We start from the raw sequence: 26,482 nt of genomic DNA, 5'->3' as shown, positions 1-26,482 counted from the left end.
TGAGACTGTCCGCGTGAATACTCACGTTTTCTGGCAAATATTGGCCAATGCATATGAGATCAGTCAGCCTAGAGTTAAGTTTTTGGTGCAGCTGCACACAGATCTTAATAGAGGAGGGTAAAACAACGAGCAATACTTATTCCGCTCATAGTATTCATGACAAAATTTTCAGTTCACCCTATAGAGACCAATTCCACTAAAATAAAAAAAAAACGAACTGTCTTTCAGCTTAAGCAAATATTTGTTTTTCTGAATGCAATGATCTCAATTTTTTATTGTAAATATAAACATTTTGCCTTGTTCTTTAGCGAGACTTTTTTGAATAGCAGCTTCATTAAAATTATATTAAATGCAGCCAATTACAAATGTATTGAGTTTGTTCAACGCAAGACATTTCGACATCCTATTGGCTGCCCTCAATAAGAACACACACTCAATAGCCCACCTGGGGTTCTTTAACGGGCAAATGCAAAAAGGCGTTTTTGCATTTCGCCCCCATTCGATCCGGCCGGGATTCGATCCCGCACCCTCGGGCTTAGCAGCACAATGCCAAAGGCACTACGCAACCACGGCGGGTTAGCATTACTTGCCTACTTCGGGCATTTTAGCCTATCTATATCTATCTATCTATCTATCTATCTATCTATCTATCTATCTATCTATCTATCTATCTATCTATCTATCTATATCTGTCTAGCTATCTATCTATCCTTTTACGCTGACCCAGTGGTCCAAACTGGTAGGCAACTGGGACCTAGGTACGTGCTCGTGGTCATGATGCTGTCATAGACATTTTATCCTCTTCATTCCAGCTTCGTCATGTCGTCGTCGTCACGCCTTTCGCGTAAACCCAGTGAACCCATTTGTCTAAACGCAGGAGGTGTCTGCTTGTGGTTCCGATGACGTCGTGGTCGTTGCATCGGCGTCATTCCAGCCTCGTCATCCGACTCTCATCATGCCGCCGTTGTCACACCGTTATTGTCATACACTCATCGTGGATTGGTAGTCATAAAATCGTCGTGACGCCGTCGTGGTCGTTCCGTAGGGGTCAATCTAAATTCGTAATCCGACACTCGTCCTGCCATCCTATTTCCACAGTCATCGTCATACCATTGTCGTAATGCTATCGTCGTGCACCTTCTGTCTTCGTGACAAAGTCGCCGTGACGCCTTCGTCGTCATCCTATTGTTCTTACGCTGTCATCGTGATACCGCCTTCGGGTTCCATAGACGTCATTCCTTCTTCGCCATTCTATCGTCGTCAGGGCGTGGACGTCATGCCGTCATGCTCACGGCCCACATTGGTAAGCGAGTGCCTCAGTAACGTGGGCGGAAACCTGAGAATATGTTGTGTGCTCATATACGCCAATCAACGCAAGTCTCTGAACGACCCCTACAGATTCTAAAAAAATATGCATTCAGCCATCCGTTGTGTCGCAGCATTGCTTGAATGCTAATCTCATTACCGTCGACAGTCATTGTGAGATGGGTTCTGCAAAAGGTTATTTGGTTTCCCCTTAGAAATAATTATGTAGACATGTCAGTATCGGTCAAAGCGACTGCTTGGAGAGATATATGAATGAATGAATGAATGAATGAATGAATGAATGAATGAATGAATGAATGAATGAATGAATGAATGAATTCTGGGGTCTTACGTGCCGAAACCACGATTTGATTAAGAGGCACGCCGTAGTGGGGGACGCCGGATTAATTTTGACCACCAGGGGATCTTTAGCGTGACCCCAATGCACGGGACACAGGCGTTTTTGTATTTCGCCCCCATCGAAATGCGGCTGCCACAACCGACTTTGATACCGCCACCTCGGGCTTAGCAGCGCAACACCATAGCCGCTAAGCCACCGCGGCGGGTTTGCAGCGCTATGGAATTCTAACAGCGACGAAGTAGACAGGAGAGCTAAATTAAAGAAATATGGCGCCGTAAATCTGCTTCTGGGTCATTTTTTTTTCTCACGCGTCGTAAGCCAGTGAAACCGGACCCTTCCACGCACCGCCACTCCATCCTTTTACTGGAATAAAAACAATCTCCAGTTTCATGAGCGTGTATACGTGACCTATATATGGGTGAAAGTTTGTAATAATTGCCATATAAATATTGCCTTGGTGTATTTTGTAATTCTACCTAGATCTCTTATATAACTAAAAAAAAAACAATATTGTGTTTCTTGTTCATGTAATTTATCAACGTAATTTAGGTTGGTAATTTAATTTTTTTTAATTCGATGTTTTCATTATAGTGTATATCGGGTGCTTTAGCAAGGACTGCTAAGAATTTTTAATCATCAAACAAAAAAACATAAAATTCCCTTTTTGACCAGAATATGAGACACAGCAGAAATGGGGAGACATGCCATGTTTTATTTTCTCAAGGAAAATGAATATAAATCTTTAGTGCAATTCTGCGGCTGATGACAATAAAATTATTTTAGCTGTCTAACGGAGCGTGTTCTGAAATAAGTTTTCAACTCCGCCCAAAAGTCATGCTAAGCCCAGTGATACGAGACAATCCCTCTCCTGTTCCGTGGAAAACTGGAACTGCGCCCCTGGGGAGTGCAGGGAAGTACGTGTGCATGAAACTTCAGCTGATTGACGTATTGTCACGTCCCTCGGTGTGTACTACGGAAACTAAACCATCGCCCTAATTTTGCCGTGTTGTGTGGGGCTCTCATCGCAGCGAGTGCTTGCCCTTCGCTACAGATGCGTCAAGAATTCGGTCACTATAACTCTGCCTGTCTGTCCGTCTCCCTCCGTCCCTCCCTCCCTGCGTCTCTCTCTCTCTCTGTGTGTGTGTGTGTACGTGCGTGGGTGCGTGTGTTCACCTGGTCGACAAAGTAAATGAGTAAGAAGTTCCTATTTTACAGCGTAAGCTGCTATGGGCTCATTCCAATAGCCGTTTCTGGTCGCGATGATGCCGCCGCCGCCACCCCGTAGCCGCTATCGCGGGAAATGCGAAAAAAAGCGCCCGCTCTCCGCCGGGATCGAGCCCAGGCCCGCTGCGTGGGAGTCGGATACTTTACCACTGAGCCACGCGAGCGCTTGCTATCGCGCAGAAATATTGCCTTTATACGCGCCCTGCGCCTCTGCGCCAGCGCGCCAGGCGCGCAGGCGCAGACGATCCGATCCTCCGACAGTATGGTGGCGCCATCTAGTTAACGTGCCTGCAACCGCCGCGTGCAACGAGATGCGATTCAGACGCGATGCGATTCAGACGAGGCGCGCAATCAACGCTATCCCGACGTTAGATGTGCGCCACGTATTCTGGGTACCTCTTCGGCACACGTTATGGCGTCTCTTCGCAAGGTACGAACCGCTGCTCAAGAAGCGAATCGTAGAGCTACGTGCGCGGCTACAACCAGGCATCATCGGGCTCAGCAGACTGCTGTGCAGAGAGCATTACCACCGCAGCTCGCCGTCGCAGGGCGGACAGTTCAAATCGTTCTCGTCAAAATCGCGGCATAGACACTTTCCCGCGAAGACCTTGTTGTGCGTGGTGCCGAAATTAAAGCTACTCTTGCCCCGCTCAACCGGCTTACGCTGTGACTGTGCTGCGTGCGCCGCGCAGGCCTGTAACTTTTTATCGAGAAAAGCCTCCTTACTTTAACCACATTTGTTGTGTAAGAGACGATCCTTCCCATTATTGTAACAGCATCGCCAAAGCTTACATATGCCGCAAGATATGGCACGAAGCGCCCGTTCTCCCGCGTAAAGTACTACATTGGCCAGAGTTGTCGCTGTGTGAATAGTTGTTTGATTAATTCCTTGACTTCACCTTGACCAGCTATCACCTAATTTATCTTTCCACTGTAAGGAATGTAGCTGCGCTCCAGGTATTCGATACGAAATGAAGTACAGGCTAGATGTGGCGAGCGAGGTCGCGAAAACGCATTTCAAGCCCGTAACGCATGTGGTGCCAGGCCATTTGTCATATACTGAACGATCTAGAAAGTGAACATCTCGATACGTATCTATAGGAAGTGTGCTGTTGCCTTCCATTCTGGCAATATGTACTATTTCTGCGTCTTTATTCATGTGTGTTAAAAAGAAAATCCCAGTTTTAGTTAGCGCAGTGTCTGAAATGCATTCCCTACGTTCTGTGCAGTTTGGCACTAACATTACAAGTATGGAATACAACCTTGTCCAGCATACCGTTCATTTAAATCCCTCTCAGTTGTGTTACAAAGACATGTTATACCTGATAGTTGATGAAGTGAGATGTACCTTGTAGCCGAGGATGGTAACTGAGTGTCGAAGAGTTTCTTTTGGAATTCTACTCATTTGTTTCTTAATACTAAGGAAAAATAAAACAATGAGAATGAGAGTAATAAAACATTATAGCCACAAGAAGTGCTCACTGTGTTTTCTTTCCATCGCGATACTTCTGGTAGCCGGTTTCTTTTGGGAGGACAGAACGCACAAGCGTGTCGCATGGAAAGTTTGCGAGATATTTCTTTCCACGCGTCTTCAGACCATTGAGGCCAGCAAGCTCGGATTAAAATAAAAGTACACTAAATTTTGACATAGGCGCACTGAAAAATTCTAGTCGCTACAAATCAACTGCTGGCACCGCTTCGTCCTATCATCTGGCCAGGAAATTTTTGATCGAGGAACTGCTGAGCGTGAGAGGGAAAATGCAGTGCTCAGTGCTCCCTCATTAGCCTTCAGTAACCTAGCCCTTGATCTAACGTTGTTGGTAATAGCTTGTCTCACAACTTGTTTTCACGGATTCTCATTGTCATTCAATACACATTACCTTTTCGTATCTTCTTTAAAAAAATGCAATGTAACAGTACTTAGCTTCAGTTTCTTGAACACGGTATTTCGTTCGTCACGCAAACAGTGTATAAGACTTTAAGACACCCACACACACACACACACGCACTCACCCGCACGCACGCACGCACGCTCACACACACACAAATGCACACCCACACTGCTACGTGTAATGTAGGGAGACCTACATGCTCGTCGCCTTCCCGACTGCACACGAAGGCATATGCATACGCCTGTATGCATATGGTCTGAAGTGGCAGCATACGTGGTCTAGAGTGACAGCGACTGTGCACTCAGTGCAGTTTGCTACCAGTGTGACGACCATTCAGAAAACAAACTTGAAAACTGCCCATGAGGATAGGAATCCCCCATTTTGTGTCCGCGTCGCCATTACCACATTCCGTCCATCCTATAGGAGCTCCAGTCGTTGGTGTCGCCAGTCCTATGCTGAAAGCCGTTTGCTTTGGCTGCCTAGAAGGAAAAAACTACGCCATGCGGAGCGCCCTTTGTCCCTCGTTCCTTTGGGTCGGATACTCTTGGGGAGCACCAGCACCATCTCTGCAGAAGGGAACAGGCGAACGCACTCACTAATGGATGCCTGCAGTTGCGCCGCGGCATTCGCCGTCGCACGCGAGTAGTCGCCCGGAACGGCAGCTCGCCTTTCCTCAATAAGTGCGTATCCGAAACGGGCAAGATAATAGCATACGCAAAAGGATGCCACACGCAATAGCACGCCGGTTCCACAATGGGCGTAGACTGTTCTGCTCCCGACCAGTGTATATTCAATACTTCAGTGCATACACAACGCCTTTGCATGAGCTAGGCTGAAGTTCTCTAATATTGTTAGAGGGACGTACAACGGCCTTTAAGCTTTGTACGGGAACTGTGACATAATTCTCCTGATTATGCGCTGGCACGACGTGTTCGATATACTTGTAAACATAGCTTCCTTGCAAAATAAAAATAAAAAAGTAATAGAGTAAGAGTATAGGTGAGCTATTGTACGCACACATAGACCGACAATGGCAAATGCCTTGGGGCTGCAACGCGCAATCATTGGTGATGCTCAATGAGATTAAGGGTATTTGCATTAATCCAATAAGCACGGAGGAATCTGCTTTCCGCCCGAGGTTGGCATTCCAGCATAGAAACACTGCTTAGTTGGGCTGAGCGGCACTTGGCTGGGTCGAGTAATCGCACTAGAAAAGGGTAAGCTGAGTCATCCTGATGCGCTTGACTACGTTGGTATAAACGTACACAGGTCAGCTGAGTGCTTCAACATTCTACTCCCCAACAACCATGTTTTCGAGCCAAAGCTTATTTATAAGAGCGCTGCTAAATGAGAATCACTATCATTTTTTTTAGTGCTGTAGTGTGAGCGTTCACTGTCTTGATAGAGAAATCTGATTTTTTTTTTTGTGACTAAAGATTCGCAATGGCTAACCTTGTACTTTATCAGTTTCAGTAACTTATAACTTTTATCTGTAATGACAAACTTCGAAGCATTCTTGGGGTCATTTCGAGAGCTTTGAAAGTAAATTAGGAGGGGGGGGGGAGGGGAGGAATTGACGCAGCTGTTGCGAACGACGGTGTCGCGTTTGTCCTGACATGGAAGGGAAAAGCCGTAAAATCAGTCAAGTTCAACACTTAGTGGTGTTTTTATCTTATTTAGCTCTTGTAAACGTGTTTGCCTTTTCTTCTCCCCAACTTAAACTAACGCGGTTGAAATGTGGGACTCTCTTCAGAAGCGCCCTCGCTTGTGCGCGCTTTGCCTCCGTAGCTTTCCCTTCATTGCCACATAAAGTTGTCCGCGAGTGCAGAAGAAGAAGTCTGCCGATGAGTAAATCACCGAGCCCTGCGCGTACCATGACCATACTGCAGGACAAGCATTACTGTATATGTCATTTCTCGCGAAAACACAATCACCTGCTGATCTTTTCCGCAGAGTGGTGCGGCAGTGGTGATACAGAAGACACATAGACATAAACACCTGCGTTGGTCGCGATGAAAAAAGAAGTATTAATCTCTATACGTACTTTACATTCCACAAGAAGCGACAATATTTACATTGCCATCTATAGGTATCAGAGAATCTCTTAGAATATAATGCTACACGATGTAGCAGTAATAATCCTTCGTCAGCCTGCAATATATAGACAACTGCGGACAGTAGGGCGATGCTACAAATCACTCTCATTCGAGGCCAAGTTTTCTTTTCCTCAGAAACCCTGATACCTCAACCAAAATTTTCAATAGATCAAGTTCAGGCTACTACGGTAAGGCTGTATGATGTATGGTTGCATCCGATCAGCATGAGAAGACCACTCTCAAAGCAAACAAGAATGCAGTATCGCATTCACCCTCCTACCGTAAGGCGAGGAAGATTCTTTGAACTTCGTTGTACATGTGATGCCGCAGTATTAGATATGTGCAACTGAATTTCTGTATAATGCTCCTTTTAGGTAGATTTGTCAATTTATTAACAAGCTCTTGCTTCATCTGTGTGGGTGTATTTGAGTTACAAACAAGAAATTCGCGTCAATTGAAGAGCAAGACTAATCTGTATAAGAATGGGTTTAATCATAATGGAAATGGATAATGAGGGAAAGAACAATTGTCTTCGCTTTTCCCGCTTACAAAAAGGGGAAAAGACTGATCGAGCACCGCAACATTCAGGGTTTGTTTGAAGTACAGGGCCACTATCTTGTACGCGTTCGAAAAGCCGACGTTCGGTTTCGCCTCACGCGATTGGCCTAGATTGGAATAGGCCGCGATATCGGCGCAGCCTGGACAATCGTGCCAGACGAAAACGAACATCGGCTTTTCGAACGCGTACAAGATAGCGGTCCAGATCCCAAATCCAATAAACCGACACAGCCCAGTCCGCAGGCTTAAAACTTCACCACCCAATTATTCCAAAGACGACGGCGACCAAACGAACTATTTTAAGGACTAACATCACATCCAAAAATAAAATGAAAAGAGTAGAACAAGTGAAAACTCCTGCATCTCGTTCGCACCGCAAAGCCACTTGATGGAGAATAATTCACGTAATCTTATCTTCCATTTCCTCACCTGTGCCTACTCGTCATTCCTTTAATTGGAACCGTGCAGCTGTAATTAAACATATACAGCAGCTTTACAGCAACCAGGGCCGGTATTTTGTAGCGATGCCTTTCCGGTAATAATACCTTTTCGCGCCTATCGCGCTTTGTCAGTGGTCAGAGCGAAGGTCCGATCGCGTTATCAACGAGATCAGCCCGCCGTGAGCGGTGGATGATAAGACTAGCGTAGAATAAGTCATAAGGCATCGCTACAAAATCGTGGTCCAAGATTTGTCAGACGGTCTGTGGCGAAAGGCATAAATAACAGAGAAGTGTTTACTCTCTTCGCTTGAAAGATGGTTATACCGCTTCTCTCATCTGTGCTTGATGCAAACACGTCTCTCATGTTATTCTTTTGTTCGTGTCAGTGGTGAGCTCCTGTCTGCCTCTTCCCCTTTATTTCTAATTATCCTGAACGCATTTCAATCAAAAAATGCAATCCCCGATGACTCAATTTTTTTTCGGAGAAGATTTATTGGCTGAAATTGCAAATGCATTAGCACTCGTCCATCAGAATCCTTGCGGCACAGCTATGCCAGCGTGCGGTATATAATGTGAATTGGAATATCCTTCCGAGGGAGAAAATGCCAGCGCCGTTCCTACATACCGCACGCATAATCTCCTATTCTCTGTGTAAAAACACCATCAAAGAAAAAACAATTCTGGCAGAACCCATATCACGATCATTGTCGACGTTAATGCGATTAATGCCGTACTGCGCCGGAGGAAAAAAATAAAAGCAGCAAACACTCGCTACGATCCAGCGTCTGATCCTGCGCACGGCGCTGTGTCATGTATGTTTCGTCTTGTGGCAGACGACGATTCGGGACACACAGGAGGAGTGTGCGAATGAGCAAGCTATGCGGGTATTCGCTCCACCCAAATCCGAGGCCCCATGCATGTGAATTCATAAGACTTTATATCCTCCTCGAAGAGTACAAAACAAACATCTTTGCACGACGGTGCATTGTTTTATACAAACATTGTCAAAAATGCGAAGTTACGCGTGCGACAAGGACTTCACAATGGAGCGCCGTCCACTGACAGCCACTGACAGGGTGAGTGGCCTAGCTCGCTGGACGCTGGAGCCACGGCCGACGGTGCTTGCAGTCTATATTGTAATATAGACCGCTCATTTTTGTCAACACGAGCAACGTCTATACAAATATGTCGTGCGTAAATAAATACAATTACTTTTCTTGAAACCGCCAGCGCGATCAGCAAACGTGCAAGCCAAGTGAGCAGCCTCGCTGAGACGATAGGTGTGATGCTGCCTGCCGGCAAAATTCCCTCGCATCGCGGATCCCGTTCTCGCCAGAGGTTAAATTAGTATTGGGAGCTGCATTGCAGAATAGGCGCACTTTCGACATAACTTTACTCTGTAAGTTACTATTTCCAAGCAGAAAGAACTGGTAGCCAATTTTTATACCGCTGTCAGCGGCGATAGAGCCAAACGGATCATCAAAACGTTGGCGCCCTCAGTCGGTCGTCGTTGGCGTCCAACTACGACGAGTCAACACCACCGGCAGATATCTTAATGATTAAAGATCTGTAAAACCCACCACTTACTGCTTAATGAACCGCTGAACTGACAGCCAAGGATTTCATATTTATGCAAGTGTTCCAATCTTTACAGGATGGATCTACCAAGAGATGGCAAGGTCAAAGCTTACAGCCATACAAATCACGCGTTCAAGATCGTACAAAACTTCTAGGCTGCGTTCTCTGAGAAAATCGTGTAGTCATTCCTACTTCTGGAAGGAATGAAGCGCTGACGCTTTTACATGCTAATCATTCGGGGATGACAGCAATGAAACAATTTCCACTCAGTCACATCTGGTGTCCTAGCTGGCTTGGACGCGGACATAGAAGCTCAAGTACGTTCTTGCTTCTGAGTGGCCACGGTCGCAAGGACCTTGGGAAATGATCCACGTTGACTTCGCTGGAGGGACCTGTCCACAGACTGAACGTTGTGATTGTTGTTGACGCCTTTTCAAAGTGGCTGGAAGTGAAGTATGCGCCTGCACAGTCCACATCAGCGATTACGGGCGTGCTAAGGTCATTCTTTGCTACATTTGGAATACCACGGGTAATCATGTCGGACAATGGAGAAGCTTTTGTGTCTGCCAACATGACGTTTTGTACAGTGAATGGAATTAAACATATAACATCTGCTCCGTATCATCCGGCAACAAACGGGAAAGGAGAACGGTTGGTAGCAGAGAAGAAAAAAGCTTTGAAAAAACTGACTGAATGTTCTCTGTCATGTGAGGAACAGCACGGCGATGGCGGCGGTGACGACTGTCCGTATAATTGGCGGCCAGTAGTTTCATGGGTGCCACCGTGTCACCCTTGTTTTGAAAATTCTTTAACGTTCATGTTTTCCTCGTTAGGGTTGTGTGGTGCACGAAGTCATCAACACAAGGTCACATATACGAGCCTGCAATTATAGAATGCTGTCAGAGTAAAAGCCGAAAAAACAAATATGTAGCGGTAAGAGAAATCTATTAGTTTCAGTAAGCTGGACTTGATAGCAATAAGAGTCCAAATATGGCGGCTTTTTGTTTGATATACTTTAAATATTCCATGAGAGAGAGAGAGCAAGGACAGCAAAGGCAGGAAGGTCAACCAGGCGAGCTTCTGGTTTGTTACGCTACACTGGGGGTTAGGAAAAGAGGGAATAGAAAGAGGAAAAGATGGAGAGAGTGAGCACGAAGTAGACGTGGCATGATGCACAGGGACACTGCCAGGGGTCTCTTAAACCGGTGCACTTCAAGTAGTGCACTAGTACACGAATCACTTTTTGTACCAGTGACGGGTGTAGCCTCGGTCCGAGTATCTTTGACCCAGAGAGTGGTCTCGAGTCCAGTCGGTTTGAAGTTGTTGTACGTCGTGTTTTAAGTTGTTGTACGTCGTGTTTTAAGTTGTTGTACGTCGTGTTTGAAGTTGTTGTACGTCGTTGTACGAAGAGGCGTTGTACGTCGTAGAGAGGACAGGTACACATGAAAAATTGCACGCCAACCCGTAGCATCATTTTTTATGCACGCAATATCTCTCAAAACATCTTTCTACTGCCGGAGCCTTCCTGCGGATATAAATATGTCAGCGTATGCAGGAAATTCAAAACATAGGCTAATGTAGATACCTGATCTGGAAGATTCTTATTGAATTGTTGGTACTTATTGCAGAACCCACGCGTTATGAAGTAGCCCATTTATTAATCGAATGCGTACTCAAGTTAACAATTCAACAAAAATATTCTTCATCTAACCATCTCATCTTTCCGTAGACTTACGGTCGGCATCTGTTCGTGTATATTTCATTGATTGATTGGTTCATTGATTTCAATGAAATTAAGCCATTCTCTCCGAGATTAGTTCTATAAATGTGTCTGCTAGTGGCGCCTCTATGAAGTCCGCAAGCTTCGTCGAAAAGCGTAGATATATGATTGCCTGGAAGATGTGTCGTTTAGTGTTCATGCAGTCAGTGCCCCCGCTATGGCGCAAATTGGTCAAGAGTGCATCAAGTGTCCTTCGTTGTCGCTATTTCTATGGTATAAACTGCGAAACAACGTGAGTTCCAGTCGCTGACGTATGGCGGCGACACCAGGTATGGTTGGTAGGGTAGTCATGAAACGAAAGTCGCAGTTTTGCCTGAAAGGGGAATCACTGATAGCGATGGCAGAACATTAGACAACTACACGGAGTAAGGTTCGTACTTTTATCAGCTGTATAAATTGCTGAAACATTCGGTTACTAATTAAATGAACAAGCATGGTATCACGAGCCACACAGACAAACATGAACACATCAATCTCACTTGATGACCGCGAGCACTGGCTGTCGCAACGCTAGCGTGATGAAGAGCGCAAACAAAGGGAAGCGAAAACTTCGTGCCGCCGCTCGCTTCACTGCATCTCTGATACATTACATTACGCGACATCCAACACTAGGCGCACGGAAAGACGCACGGCGCACGGGGACATAAACCACCGGCCGTCTCGGCTCGCGCAGTCTTAGCACCCGCCGCAGTTTACCTCCAAGATAGGGCGTGTGGGGCGCGTATCCGCCCAGCCGCGCCATGCCAGGGCACAACTGCGGGGCGTGCGGGAGGACAGCGTGTGTCAAGCCACCCTCCTTCTTGACTCACCCTCGCACGCTTTCCCTCGCACCCAGAGCTCACGGCGCGTGGTTTGCGATACGATCTTATCGCACAGGACATTCTACGGAAGATCCCGGCGATGGGGATCGCAGACATTTGCCTGGAGTGTTCCTATAATTGCTATCGCGATAAAAAATTCCGGCAGAAGCTATCTCACGATGAATGTCGACGTTAATGCGATTAGCACTGAAGCAATGTAGCGATACATCGTATAGGTGACCCGTAAAACGAGCAATCGCAAGGAATTGTGGGGCATGCCGTCTGCTATGCAGCTTCCCGTTCGACGGACGACGCGGCGGCATCGGCGGCATGCCCGGCGAACGTGTTTTTCTACGCGGTTTCAACTGTCAGTTGTGCGAAGTTTTCCGTCCGCTTTGTCGACCAGCAATGTCGTACCATCCAAGCAGCTGATTTCTAGCTTTGAGTTCGCTCTGGGCGCGACGATGACGAGCCAAGAAAGGCAAGGATACGCTTTTATTCAGAAACGAACTCAGGTTTTCGTTTCGGCAGCTTTTTTGTTTTTGCCAGGTTTAGCGCTAAGACATTTGCCGCGGCTTGGACGCACCGTCACTAGAGTGTTTTAGCTGAGCGCTTGCTGTCCGCTCCGCTCAGACCGGCATATGCTAGCGAATGCCACACAACCGCTTAGCGGGAATGCTATTGCGCTTGTGCACAACGCTCATACCGGCAGCGGAACGAAGACCGCATCCCTCGCTCCGCTACAAAGCCGACTGAGCGGAGCGTGACAGCGTGCCTACTTGGCCTCTTCGTCGTTTTGCAGCCGAGCTGATAGCGCGTCGCTCGCGTCTCGGCAAGAGGCGCTTATCAAATGCGAAATCTACGCAGTTCCCTGCAGTATCTCAGAGCGTCAAATCTGAGCGGAGCGGAGCGTAAGCGGCGCTCTGCTAAAGCTGTCTACAAACTACTGTGCCGGTGGGTCAGTCAGATAGATGAAAAAGCTATCTTTATCCGATAATTTATCAAGCGTATAGAAGCATTACTTAGAAAAACTGGTGCTGAGGCGGTGGCATGGTAAATACTGCCCTGTGATCGTCGCTGCAACCAATATCGTCAGTAACGGCGCAGCTAGCGTAATTAGAAAATTAGTGCTGAAAATGTTTTAAACTGCGCGCTGTCAACGGCATTTCTTGGTCGAAACTAGAGGTTGAAGTGGTACGTAGTTAGAAGTTGTCGCTTTTTGTGAACAAGATGGGGAAATGGCCGTATCGCCGAATGTATTACTGCTGCGCATTACCTCTAACTGTGTTCAAGGAACTAAGGTGGGCTAGTTGGTTACAAGTATTATGTATGTATCTCCCTGTGTCCCGTTTAAATTTGCACCGTAAAACCATGTTTCATGATACCTCTATATGTGCATGCGAGTACTGAAATTGTTATTGTTGCTTAAGTCTATGTTAGAGAAAGAAATATCTTGGAGAATCATTCTGTGTCGGCCCTTACACAGCTCATCGCCGCCTGCTAAGTGGCGTGCACCAGGGGCGTGCCAGGGGGGGCTTATGGGGTTTCAGCCCCCCCCCCCCTCCCCCGCAATTTTTTCGTGCTGTCATGCACTGCCAAGCAAAACAATCACCGGCGCCGGAAATCATTCTGTTTTTTGTCTGCAATGTCTTTTGTACGCTCGAACAGACATTTTGGCACGAACATTGTGAACTCGGGCTGCATTTCGTGGCAACGCCCATGCACCTGGAGTCACATAACGCAAGCAGCCCCATCCGAGCACAAAATTTCAAGGGCTTTTCAAAAGCGAGCGGGTGCGTCGCGGCATCTCGAAGGGGCCGCGGAATCTGCGGAGCGCATGGATTTCAATTCCGAAATTTGATGGGTATAAAGTTCTCATAAACGTTTGACGCCAAAGATGCACTAGAATTTCCTAAGGCGTGCTTTAGATTTTCAAATCTGGAACTTTATGGGTTTAATGTTCTTATAAACTTGGGCCAACATATGCGCACTGGAGCACCCGTGAACAAGCCGTTCCAGAAATGGAAGCATGCGCTCGCAATCTTTCACACACACAAAAATACTAAATATCACCGTGACTGTCAGCTGGCAGCTGCTAATTTTCTCCGAACAGTTTCATGAATGCGCGCACAATGTGATCGATCAGCTGGATCAGGGTATGCAAAGTAAAATAAGAGAAAACAGAAGAAAGGCCTTTATTGAGACAGTTCTTTTTATTTTGCGAGCGACAAGGTCTGGCTCTCCGTGGCCATAGGACAGTGGTCCTATGGATTTAAGCAAAGCCCCCGCTGAAAATACTGGTATTTTCACAGCGCTTCTTCGCGTGCGAGCTAATTGTGGAGATACGTATCTGAAGAACCATTTCGAAAGTTGCCCCAGTAATGCCTCGTATTTAAGCCCAGATGTACAAAACCGAATTATAGAAATTTGTGGTGAAATTATCAAAGAAAGCCTAGATGCAAAAGTAAACGCTGCAGTCTGCTTCTCCGTACTTGCTGACGAAACGACGTATATTGCTGGAATCGAACAGCTTACTGTTTGTGCAAGGTACCTAAACAAGGATGCCATCGACATCGAAGAAATGTATTTAGGCTTTAGCAACGGAATAGAGGCACTCTCTCAGTTGCGACTGCAGGTTCTATGCAAATGTGTACAAACTATTGCAGATTCTAGTCCCCTGCCAGTGACCAATGCCAGCGCAGAGAGCATATTTTCAAACACTGAGATTACTAAAAAACTACTTGCGCTCTACAATGTCTGAAGAATGCATGGTTAGGCTGGCGCTTCTATACGCCCACAGAGACGTCGGCATTGACAAAAGTCATTGACCGCTTCGCTAAACTTCCCCGCCGAGTGATGTTTGTCCTTTAGATAGCGAAGCAGCAAAAATCAACGCATATAAAAAGCTTTGTTCCTTCAGGTCCATAAACTCGTAATTATGAAATGTATGACTGTTCATTAGCTTTTAAAACCGCATAAATTTTCCACGTTTATTGTGTGTTAGCATCATGATCAAAATTATCATGAGAATACGAAAATTACTAGGACATCAATAACCGATTTTGACCGACCTTTCGCATTGAAAGCCCCGCCCACGCAGCGTTTCCCAACAAACACACTCGTATATGGGTAGTTGAACTTGCCGCATCATCTGTGGCTTTCGTTTGTCATTTTCTTTCCTTTTTAGCTACCTGCTTTTACTTCTTTTTTGAAATGAAGCAATACCCTTCTTTAATTTTTGGTGCAGAATAATTGTTGCTGCTGTGCAGGCAGTTAAAATACACATTTTCGTACTGATTTCTGCATCTTCCTCTATTATTCTAACCATATAGAGCAGGATGGCCCAAGTACATATCATGATTTCTGCGCTCATAGTTTTCTTCTTGCCTCGATCGTCTGTCTTTCTGTGCGTAAAGTTTACTATCTGTGACTTCGCGACATGCTTATTTGTCTTCTTTGACGCATTATATACAGTGACGTTTGCTTAGATACGTAGATTTATTGGAGACTTATACGTATATTGAAATATCTTGTTGCGAGATTTTGTGTATACAAGCAGTGAACTTTGTTTCCAGCGACACTTTTTTGGCGTTTAATTTCGGTGCAATTACTCACAATACACGACCGGTAACAGCTGCTCCTGCGCAATCCATTGCAACGAAGGACAGCGTCATTGAGGTTTTTCCCTGGCCGTTGCATATGTACAAAAATATGAACAAGGTTCTTGAATGACATAGATTCATCAAAATATTTGTGCTCAACTTGTTAATTTCATGGCCTTTACGTGTTTCATATCAGCTGCATGCACTGCTTTGCTGGTTTCGAGCTGATATAGGACTAAAGTTCGTGTGATATTTTCTTTAATTATTAAATAAACATGAAAACGCGGAAGCATTGATATTAGTTTATTTCTGTCACAATTTCTGGGACATAGGAATATATTCTTTAATGAAAAATACATATTTTAATTGTCTTGACAGTCCGTTGCGTTCAATAATTCGTTTGCAGCATCTAATATACAATGGCATTGGCAATGCAGTTATTATTCATATATTTGATCCCTCGACAAATTCTGCAAGGAGGAGGCCTCGCTGCAACCGCGTACGGTCTTCGTGCGGAATCGGTTTATTATTTGGTAAAAATGATTGCGTGCGATCTTGTCAAGTACCATCGAATCTGTGCCACGAGCGATTTCACGAAGTAGACGCAAGACTGCTTGTCAAATGCGGAATTATATATTTTGCTCTATATAAAAGATCGTTCCGCGCTTTTTGTACGTTCATCCAACGTTGTGACCCCAGGTAGGCAGTAGTTCCCGTATGAAGCTCCACCGGATAACATCAGCTGAAAAAAAGTAAATTACAAGCATGTTACATTTACAAGCTTGTAACAGCATGTTACAAGCATGTGTCATTTGGTATTTAGATATAGCAATACTGCGTGTATAGGCGAAACGTGCGAAAGTGGTGAATGGGCGGCATTACAAACAAAAGCAATTTGCTTTTACATACATGGCGTAGAAAATACCCGGCTCATCCCAAACAATAACATAAAATATGAAAACATCTGATTTCCAAGCATTACCCCATTTCCGGGCATTATTTCCTGCACTTTAGCAGCACGAATACACGGGCGACTTCGCGTTTCCAAAATTTCGCGTCGGGCGACGCGACGGTACGGTATACATACAGAGAGACAGATGCAACAGAGGCTCCCAGCCGCACCATGCTATAGACGTTTGCAGAATGTCTTCTACTCGCGCACAAGACAAATGCGTGGGTGCAAAGCCTGTTTTCAGTCCTTTAGAAGACGGAATCTTCGAATTACAAGTTTCCGATATGTTCTGCGTTATCTTTCGCGCGTTCTGCCGGCGTCAGCATCACACTCCCATGTTATCACGCTTGGAAATCGCCCATCGCGTTTTCGACAGGCGTGAGTACCGAAAGAAGGTATATGTTGTTGCGGGGCCACGAAAAACGTCACAAACTTGTCCCTCTAAGATTCATTACACGCCAAACTAAATTTGTCACCACGGCCGAGCTGCTTATCGCTAACTGCATCACACGCTCTGTGCGGCCAGTGTGCCTCAACAGAACCGAAATAAGTTACACTAATCCCCTACGAAGCGTCGGAAATATGTCCCAGGACGATTCATTAGACAGTTTTAGTTACACGCACGTAGAGGCTTTGCGTACGTAGAGCTTCTACGTGTAAGCAGTGCGCATGCGCAGAACGTAGCGGCCGCGCGCTGGTCTCACGGACGTACGTGAGATTCGATTTTTTACGTGCGTTTCTTGCGCACGTAGACAGCTTCGCGCGGGGGTTTCGCGAGACCACGAACAAGCGATAGCGTGCTGAGCGCGCGCAGATGGCTTGCATAGAAACACGGTGACAGGATGACTGGTCATCTATTTCATTCCATGTCAACGATGACAACAGATAACGCTTGCACAACACACTTCCGGGCATTGCGGAGACGATGACCGGCACACATCAATGCACATCACTGGCTTCGCTGAAATACTCATTTTGAATTGAATTGTTCATATTTCCCGATAGATGCAGCTACGTGGTGCGTCACGTACGTGTAGCTAAAAGCGTTTCAGATGGCGTGCACGTAAGGTACAGTCAACCACAAAAGTTTGCGGACCACGCGAGCGCGTGCCAGACTGCCTATCCGCGCCACCTAGCGGTACGCCACCTAGCGGCGACAGGGGCGCTCTCCCGGATATGAGCCCTCTTGGTACTCGCCTGCCTGTTAATTTTGTATTCCCGTGCATGACATTGTTAGTTCGTTGTGTTGACGCAGAGCGCTGTCTGCGATAAGACCGCCACATATCTGGCTTGATAGCAGTATCGGAGCAATCACTGCAACCTTTGTCGACTGGTGTGCCAGTGGGTAGATAAGTTTCACGAAGCGCTGCGACGATTTTTTTACGCGACGTTTACTGGCGCACTTTGGTTGGCAGCATGTTGGTCCAATGAGTGTTGCTGCTTCTGCGTCTTGAGAGAAAGGGTAGGGAGGTGTTTCACTGTCATCAAAAATAAAGAAAAAGCGGATGCATAGAAAATTTTCTTTCACACATAGGCGCATCTTCGCATCAGTTGCTGAAAACGTAGTAGACTTGCTTCAGGCCACGTGGTGATTGCCTATTTGGAAAGATGCCGCTGCGTGTTCCACTTGACGAAAGAAGGCACATTGTGCGTTTATTTATAGAGGGAATACCTCAGCGCGAAATCTGCCGCCGAACCAACAGGAGCCGGACTGCCGTGAATAGGATTATTCAAGCTTTCCGCGACGATGACAGATTCACAGATATGGAGCGCAGTGGGCGTCCAATGGCCATGACTGAGGAAGAGGACCGCCTGATTACGGCCGCCATCGTGGCTGATCCTTTTCAAAGTGCAGAGGATATCCGAGAAGCGCTCTCGCTCACGGTATCGTCTGAGACTGTAAGAAGAAGGCTGAGTGAGCTTGGCCTGCAGTCTTTCGTAGCAGCACAGAAGCCCTGCCTTGTAGCACACAGCCAGCTACAAGAACGACTCATGTTCGCTACAGCAATGAAAGATTGGACAACAGAGAAATGGGGCGATGTCATCTTTAGCGACGAGTCAACTTTTTCCACGCGCTGGGACCAACGGAAGCGGGTTTGGCGTCCACTAAACGGCAGGTGTGTTTACAGTGTATTGGCAGTTAATTCACGAAGCTAATTCTGCATCACAACATGTTTCACGTAAAATGAGCTTTTGGACATTACGAGATTTTTCTGTAGTGGTATTATGTTGAAAACATTAACGATTGATTCATAGTACTACTTACTCTGAAGCTAATTAAAAGCTGCCAGTGGGTCTTTCAGTACTATCTAATGATGTTTGCACGTTTTCTATTGCAACTCTATAACAGCATTATAAAGTTCATACGCAAGAGGAATCACAACATTTTTAGACGCGCCGATGGAACCCAATTGTATGCTATTTCTTGCAGATATCTGCCTAATTACACACAGAGTGTTCTATCCAGTGGACGGTGTTCCGTGAGCGTGTGGGGAGCAATCAGCAAAGATGGCCTTGGTCCCCTTGTGTGTCTGGAAGGGCCCTTCACTGCGTCACGGTACTGCGACGTCATCACTAGACACCTCGTTCCGTATGCGCTGGACGGTCCCTTCAGCGACGGCTGCTATTTTTTTCAACACGACCGCAGCCCGATCCATAAAGCACGTATCGTCCAGTCATTGCTAGAAGAACATGCTGTTTGCCAGCTTGAGTGGCCTCCATGTGGCGCCGACTTGAATCCCATAGAAAATGTCTGGGGCATGTTGAAGAAACGGCTGTCCACACGAGCCAACCGCGGCCGCACGGCCGATACGCTGTGGCAAGCGATCGCACAAGAATGGGAAAGCCTGCGCGGTCGACCGGAGATTACTGAATCTTTGTACGAGTCGATGCCCACACGCATCAATAAGGTGCTAGAAAACGGCGGACATTTCACTTCCTACTAGATCATTGAGAGACCTATGTTTCATGACACTTCTGTAAATGTCTTGTGAATAAATTCATCCCCTTCAGACACGAATTATGATGCACTGTCTGCAAATGCGTCAAATGCGCATGGCATCATTTCAAGACGCTCACTATTACATTCCAAGAAAGAAGACGAAGCAATGTGCTGTTTTGTGCGAGTTTCAGTAAAAAAAATTAATTAGCGTATAACTCATTATCTAATTATTCTGAAATCCGTCAGCTTCAATGCTTGCATAAGAAGAATCAACTATTAGGCCCAAAACGCATGCACACTTGCTTTTTCGGTTGTATTCGTGTCGACCGGAGAAAAAAAATACTCTTGACGTTGGTCTTGGAACGCGGCACGTCGAACGATTGTCTAACATGGTAGTGTCTCCAGCAAAGTGATCATCTGCAGCAATACGCAGGACAATGAAGTTAACTGACCGCTAGTTGTCCCATCAGGAAGCGGACACGAATGTGCACACTGAGCTTTAGGTGATTTGAAGAAACACGTGGCGTGGGACGCGCCTCCGAAGTTCGAGTCCCCAAACGAGGACGCCGTGTCGCAAAGGGTTATAAAAAGAGTCATCGCACCCGATTATTTCTTATTTTTCTAAATGTAACCACTATAGCAGCGCGGTGGTTCGGGCTTTGCGCAGCAAAACCTGGGCGCAGGCGATCAAATCCCGGCCGCTACTGTCACTTAGCGATGGGGGAGGAACGGAAAAATTCTGCCTACTGACCACGGTGTAAGATATATACTCTTTAGGTGGGGACACTCGCGAGGCGCGATCGACCAGATAAAGTAACAACAGCGCGCGTCAATCGGTCAGGTGCCGGCAGCGGATACCTATCGGCGGTACGAGGCAACTTCAAGACAGAAAAGGTTTTATCTACAGTTGCTATAGCAACCGGGCGATTCGCGGGAAATCCGAAATGGTTGCGCGACGCGTGAAAGTAGGTCACCGTGGTGAGGGGCGCGAGGGAAGAGGGCATCGCCTTGACGGAGCAGATACGGCGGCGCAGAAGCGCCGGTTGCTATAGCAACATTAGATAAAACCTTTTCTGTCTTGAAGTTGCATCGTACCGCCGATAGGTATCCGCTGCCGGCACCTGACCGATCGGCGCGCGCCTTTGCTACTTTATCTGGTCGATCTCGCCTCGCAAGCAAGCCGAGAAGTGTCCCCACCTAAAGAGTATATATCTTACACCGTGCTACTGACTAAGCATCTGTGTCCCATGGCTGCCTCACCGCTCACTCACGCACTCACGAAAAAAAAAAAAAAACAGCGTGGCTACGCGAAAATAGAACTGATAACAGCCGAAGAATACGCTGTCTGATTACTTGTACTGATATTCTGCTCTCAAAATATAAGCAAGTAGCCCTGGCTAACAAAGAGCGCGTCACGTTGAAAGAGATAGGTAGAAAATATTTGCGCAGACTGCGAAAATAGACAGGCCATAGATTTAAGGAGGGATGCGTCTTCAACGTAGCGCTGCTGTCGATCGCTGGTGACGTAGCGGAAGTGTCGCGAAGAGGCTCTTGGCCACGCGCTCGCGTGGTCCGCAAACTTTTGTGGTTGACTGTACGTAGACTGTTCACGTTTGCGTACGTGAAGTCTCCACGTACGTGTAACTAAAACTGTCCATTAACTCAAGTTAACTGCGCCAGGACGGCCGAGTTGTTTTTCGCTAACTACGTCTTAAGCCTCGGTCCCGTGCATGCCGCAAGCCTAAATGCATCGTAGACTGAGAAACAAAATTTCTCACCTTGCCATAGTCCAATAGTGCAGTGTTGTCTTGTCCCAGTGGAGAAGGAACAGAAGAATATGTAGGAATTAACGTGACGGCGGGGAACGAGCCGTGCCGTCGTTCCTACTAAGAAGGCGGCCAGCCGAGCGGAGGCTGCGACGACCAGCGTCTCAAGCTCCTGGAACAACACTGCGCGTGCCGAGCTTGCGCTTCGAGCACGCGCTGCGTTTATTTATTGTTTACTTCTTTGACAGTCGGCGCCAAGGCACCGGTTGGGAGCGCCGACCAAAGCGCCCCGCGTCGCAGCGTCGGTGGGCGCTACAGGGCACCCCGCCCAGACGGAATGTCGATGAAGGACGTGAGAGGAGCTAAGTTGGATCCTTGTACTCCAGCCTGCATCTTAGGAGCGCCTTGTTGCTGGCGCACGCGCAGACGTCCTTGAAGCAAGCGGTTCCGGCAGTGTGTCATTCGCTGTTGGCCTTGCAGGGCTGTCCGATATGTTTGCGGCGGTGGTCTGTAGCTTGTCGCAGGCCTTGCCGTCCAGCGAGCGGACAAACTCGAGAGCACAGTCGCAGATCAGACGGTCCGTGCAGACGCCGTTCAGCTGGGCGAAGACGCACTGCTCGGAGTAGTCGCAGGGCTAGCCGAGGCCGGCGGCGGCCCGGCAGGTCAGGTGCTTGGACTTGAGGCTCACGGGCTCAGATGGCTTGTAGAGGTAGCGGCACTCGCTGCACGAGGCCCCGCGAGGATCGCACTGGGCGTTGCTCGTGCAGGTGTCCTCGAAGATGGAACCAAGGGCGATGGTTGCCTTGGTGACCTGCGCGTCGATAGGGCCGTGCATTCAAAGACGAACTTGCCGTTGTCGGAGGGAAGCCTCTCCAGCTGGTTGATGGCGATCTTGAAGACCTTAACGGAGATGTCGTTCTTCACGGTGCTTAGGGTGGAGCGGTTGATGAAGTTCTCCAGGATACGGCCGTTCACGGTCCAGGTGATTGTGGCGTAGTCCTTGTACAGGCGCGAGAACTGTGGGCCCCTGAGACGGGGTTACCAGTGTGCTGGAATGCGCGCGCAGTGAGCTGCGCATCGATGCATCACTCGAGTTTGAGCCGCGCAGGCCGGGTTGTATGTAACCACCTTTGCAGGCTGAAGGGTTGTTCGAAAGTAATCCCCCGAGGGGGACGGCGGGGTTAGCGGAGCTTCTCCCAAGCGAGCACTCCTGAAGAAAGCCGGGCGTCTGGCCGGGGGTCGCTTGTGCTCGATTTGTATTCCGGTGGGTAACCGGTGGCCGCCTGGTTTCGAACCCGCGACCTCCCGCAGCCGAGGCGGACACTCCACGACGAGGTCACGGCTGCGGTGATTTACGGCGCTGTAGCTTGCCAATATCGAACACGACGCCGGATCGTTGGTAGGACTAGTGAGGCTTAGCTGCTGCACGGGCGCCCGATGGAACGTTCCCTCGAGCAGAGCCCGCTGACGATCCGCATCGTAAGGGACCGCGGGCCGTAGGCTGCCGGCGTCCCTGAGCCGAAACTGGTCCTAGTAAAAGTCGCTTGAACCATCAGGGCCAGGGTCAGGCCAGTAAGCACTAAGCGCAGGGCCATGATCCGAGGAGTGAGAGTAGCTGACGTGTCACCGCTCCGCGTGGTCGGCGTGCTGGTACCGTGACCGGCGTGCTCGCACCATGGCCGACGTGCTCGTACCGTGGCCGGCGTGCTCGTACCGTGGCCGGCGTGCTCGTACCGTGGCCGGCGTGCTCGTACCGTGGCCGGCGTGCTCGTACCGTGGCCGGCGTGCTCGTACCGTGGCCGGCGTGCTCGTACCGTGGCCTGGTGCGCCGTGGCTTGGTGAGCGCCGTGGCTTGGTGAGCGCCGTGGCCGATCACGTCCGGGTCACCATTGTAGGAATTAACGTGACGGCGGGGAACGAGTCGTGCCGTCGTTCCTACTAAGAAGGCGGCCAGCCGAGCGGAGGCCGCGACGACCAGCGTGTCAAGCTCCTGGAACAACGCTGCGCGTGCCGAGCTTGCGCTTCGAGCACGCGCTGCGTTTATTTAATGTTTACTGCTTTGACAGTCGGCGCCAAGGCTCCGGTTGGGAGCGCCCACCAAAGCGCCCCGCGTCGCAGCGTCGGTGGACGCTATAAATACGCCGGGAGCGCAAGAAACTAGGCTATATTAAAAAAAAAAAAAAAAAAAAAAAAACGAAAGAAAGAGATAGACGGGTAGCCGCGGGCGAGCGCTCAAACGCGCGCGCAGCCGCCCTCGCTCGCCTCGGGGGAGTGTCTGGCGGATGACGCATGCATCTGGCGCGTCATGTGCCTGTCGCTACGTAAGGCAAGAAAAATAAGTCACAAAGTTTAACTTCCTTTAACGCAAAACGTTTTAGTTTTCGCGGCAAAGAATTTAAAAAATAAATCAATGTCTGTTAACTTAATTTCACTTTCTTTTTTTCGATGCTCGCCGCAGCTAACGTTCGGCATCAATACTATAGCGTGACGTATGGTGACGTGTTTCCTGTTGCCAGTTTTTGCCGAGCGTCCCCTCTTGTTGAATTTCTGGGGCTCTATTCTGGACACGCATGGCGGCTGCACGGCCGCCATTATCCACCATCTTGGCTGTCTCATTGGCTGTCCAGAGGTGACGTGTTTCGAAATTTGTGCCGGGAAACGGAAGTTTTGCAAAATGCAACTTTGCGTTTTCGTCAGAATGACGAAACGTGACGTGGAGCTGCAAGTTTTATCGACTAATACTTTTTTGTGGTCCTTGGCACCTATATTGCGACTTTAGCGCTTTAAAAAGAAAGTGGACGGTAGCGTGCAGAACCTCGTGCAATGCATCTGCAATTTCGCGAATATGTGGGGGCGTTCCAAGATAGCCGGCATGTCAGGTTGTTTGTTTCATTGGCTGAAGCAATATCCCGCGAGGAGCGTCCCAGGAAGGGCCGTTTCGTAAACGTCAACTTGACGTTGTGTGACGTTGCGCTGGGCCGCCATTGCAGAGATTTTCCGCCATAATTTGTGGTGCGACGAGCCGCGCGAATTATGGTAATGAGCGGCCATATGCAGTGGCAGTGGAGAGGCATGCGTATCGCCCCATTTTCCCTGTCATTTCAGGCCATAAAATCTTTTGTTCACAACGCGTGCTCATAGCATTTGCATCGCTCTCGGGTGGTGTTGGCATTTGTGTTTTGCACCATCATTTTTATTAAAAACACGTTTATTTGAAATAATATTGGTTGAAACTAGCTAACTTTCTGCGACATTTTGCACTTTTCACTATTGCGTTTGTATTGTAAACAATATTAATGACTTTTCGCGTCATCAAACGCTATGACAACGGTGACTTTTTAATTTATAAAAAGAAATGTACGCAAGACGGCGTCTTGAAGTTTCCTCTCGTAAAACCCCTATATAAAAAAAGTAGAGACACTCTCCTCCTCCGCCTTCCCTCCTCCTCGTTTCTCCTCTCTTTCGCGCTCCTTTTTCGACCGTTGCGCCGCCTACACCGCTTGAAACACGTGCACTTGTTTATCTTTCACCGCTGATCAGATTCGACGATCGCCGACTGTGTTCGTCGCTATCGTCGTGCTCCTCGCCAGTCGGTAGACGCTTCTCGGGCGAAAATGGCGATGGAGCGTGATCGTAAACAAACGCAGCCAGCGCCCGGGGGCTCGACGGTCCACGTGATGCCATTAGGCCAATACCGACGCGGCGTCGGCCTCGGACAGGGTGTGCGAGGAGGCGGCGGCATTCTTCAAAGCGTGACGCTACTTTTTATATATAGGGGCTTTATATATAGGGGCTTTATCCTCTCGCGGTGCGAGTAAGCAGCGAAGTGCACAAGAGATGGCAGTGCCGGCGCTTGCGTCGCTCAAGCGGATACCTGGGGCGCGCGCAACGCTATCGATGATATTCGGCTGCTTCTCAGCCAGACGAGTCGGGCTGAGTCACTTGCGGTTCACGAGATAGCGATAACGCGGCCTAGATCGTGCCCTGATCATCACTGGCAGGTAAAGCCCTTATATACAAAAAGTAGCGCAATTCTTAGATCTTGCCGCCACCGCGCTCACCCCGGCGTTACCTCCTTGCCGCCTCCTGTCACCCCAGCCTCCTCCGCTCCCCCAATGGCCAATCCGTGCCACGTGGAAGCGCGCGTTGCGCTTTTCTATATTTTTTTCTTTCCAGTGCGCTCCGACTGCCATTCTCGGGCCTGTGCGACGAAAGTGCTCTACGCACAAACGGATCAAACGCGTTAGGGACAAGAACTTCGTTGTGATGGCATGCTGCTGCGCCTTAAGTTGCCGCAATGGATAAGGCGAGGGCAAAAGGCTTTTTTGTTTACTATCCGGCGTGCGCAAACGCTCGCTGCATACTTGATATTTGCGCCGTCTCGGATCGTCGCCTTGCTACTTCCAAAACGGCATTAAGGCTAGTTACTGACTGACGAAGCAAAATCGCGCCTCAAAAACTTCTCCACAGGGCGCAATCGAAGTTTTCCTCGGATTTCCTCTGGTAGCGCGTTAGCTGTCGTCTGCCACGGCAGGCCCGACGCAGGCGGCGCCACTGTTGATATCGCGCCTCGATCGCGCTGGTCGCGCCGAGCGCGACAGCGGAACGGAGGAGGAGGGAAGTGGATGGCGCTACTTTTTATATATAGGGGCTTTACTGGCAGGTCGCGTATGTTGTCTCAAGGTAGAAAGCAAGCGCGTTGGCATCAATATACAATGACTCATTCCATTCCCCTAGGACACGCATCCTAGCTAATGAAGCAGACGACAGCCTGCGCGCTTGCAGACGACGGAAGCGAGAAACGATTTTGATGGAATAATCGTACGCTTTGAGCTAGCTGCGTTATTTTTACTGGGGAGGAAAACCGTTTTGCTTCATCAACCACGCTAGGTTCAATGCCTACATTACAGTTTCTTAGGCGAAACGTCAAATTTGCGTCACGTTACGAAAGCAAATCGGGGCTATCGGCGCCATTTTGTAAGCGTCTCACGTACGTCACGCTTCGAAGAAAATGGCGGAATGTCCAGAATAGCGGCTTCTTTCTCTATGGGTCGTCTGTTACGCTCAAGCGGTGTAGGCGGTGCCACGGTCGACGAAGGAGCGCGAAAGAGAGGAGAAATTAACGAGGAGGAGGGAAGGCGGAGGAGGAGAGTGTCGCAACTTTTTATATAGAGGGACTTCAGCCGA

The sequence above is a fragment of the Dermacentor silvarum genome, chromosome 1, assembly GCF_013339745.2.
Source record: "Dermacentor silvarum isolate Dsil-2018 chromosome 1, BIME_Dsil_1.4, whole genome shotgun sequence".
Classification (NCBI taxonomy): domain Eukaryota; kingdom Metazoa; phylum Arthropoda; class Arachnida; order Ixodida; family Ixodidae; genus Dermacentor; species Dermacentor silvarum.
The sequence above is the reverse complement of the archived record's forward strand: the minus strand, read 5'-3'. Positions refer to the sequence as shown.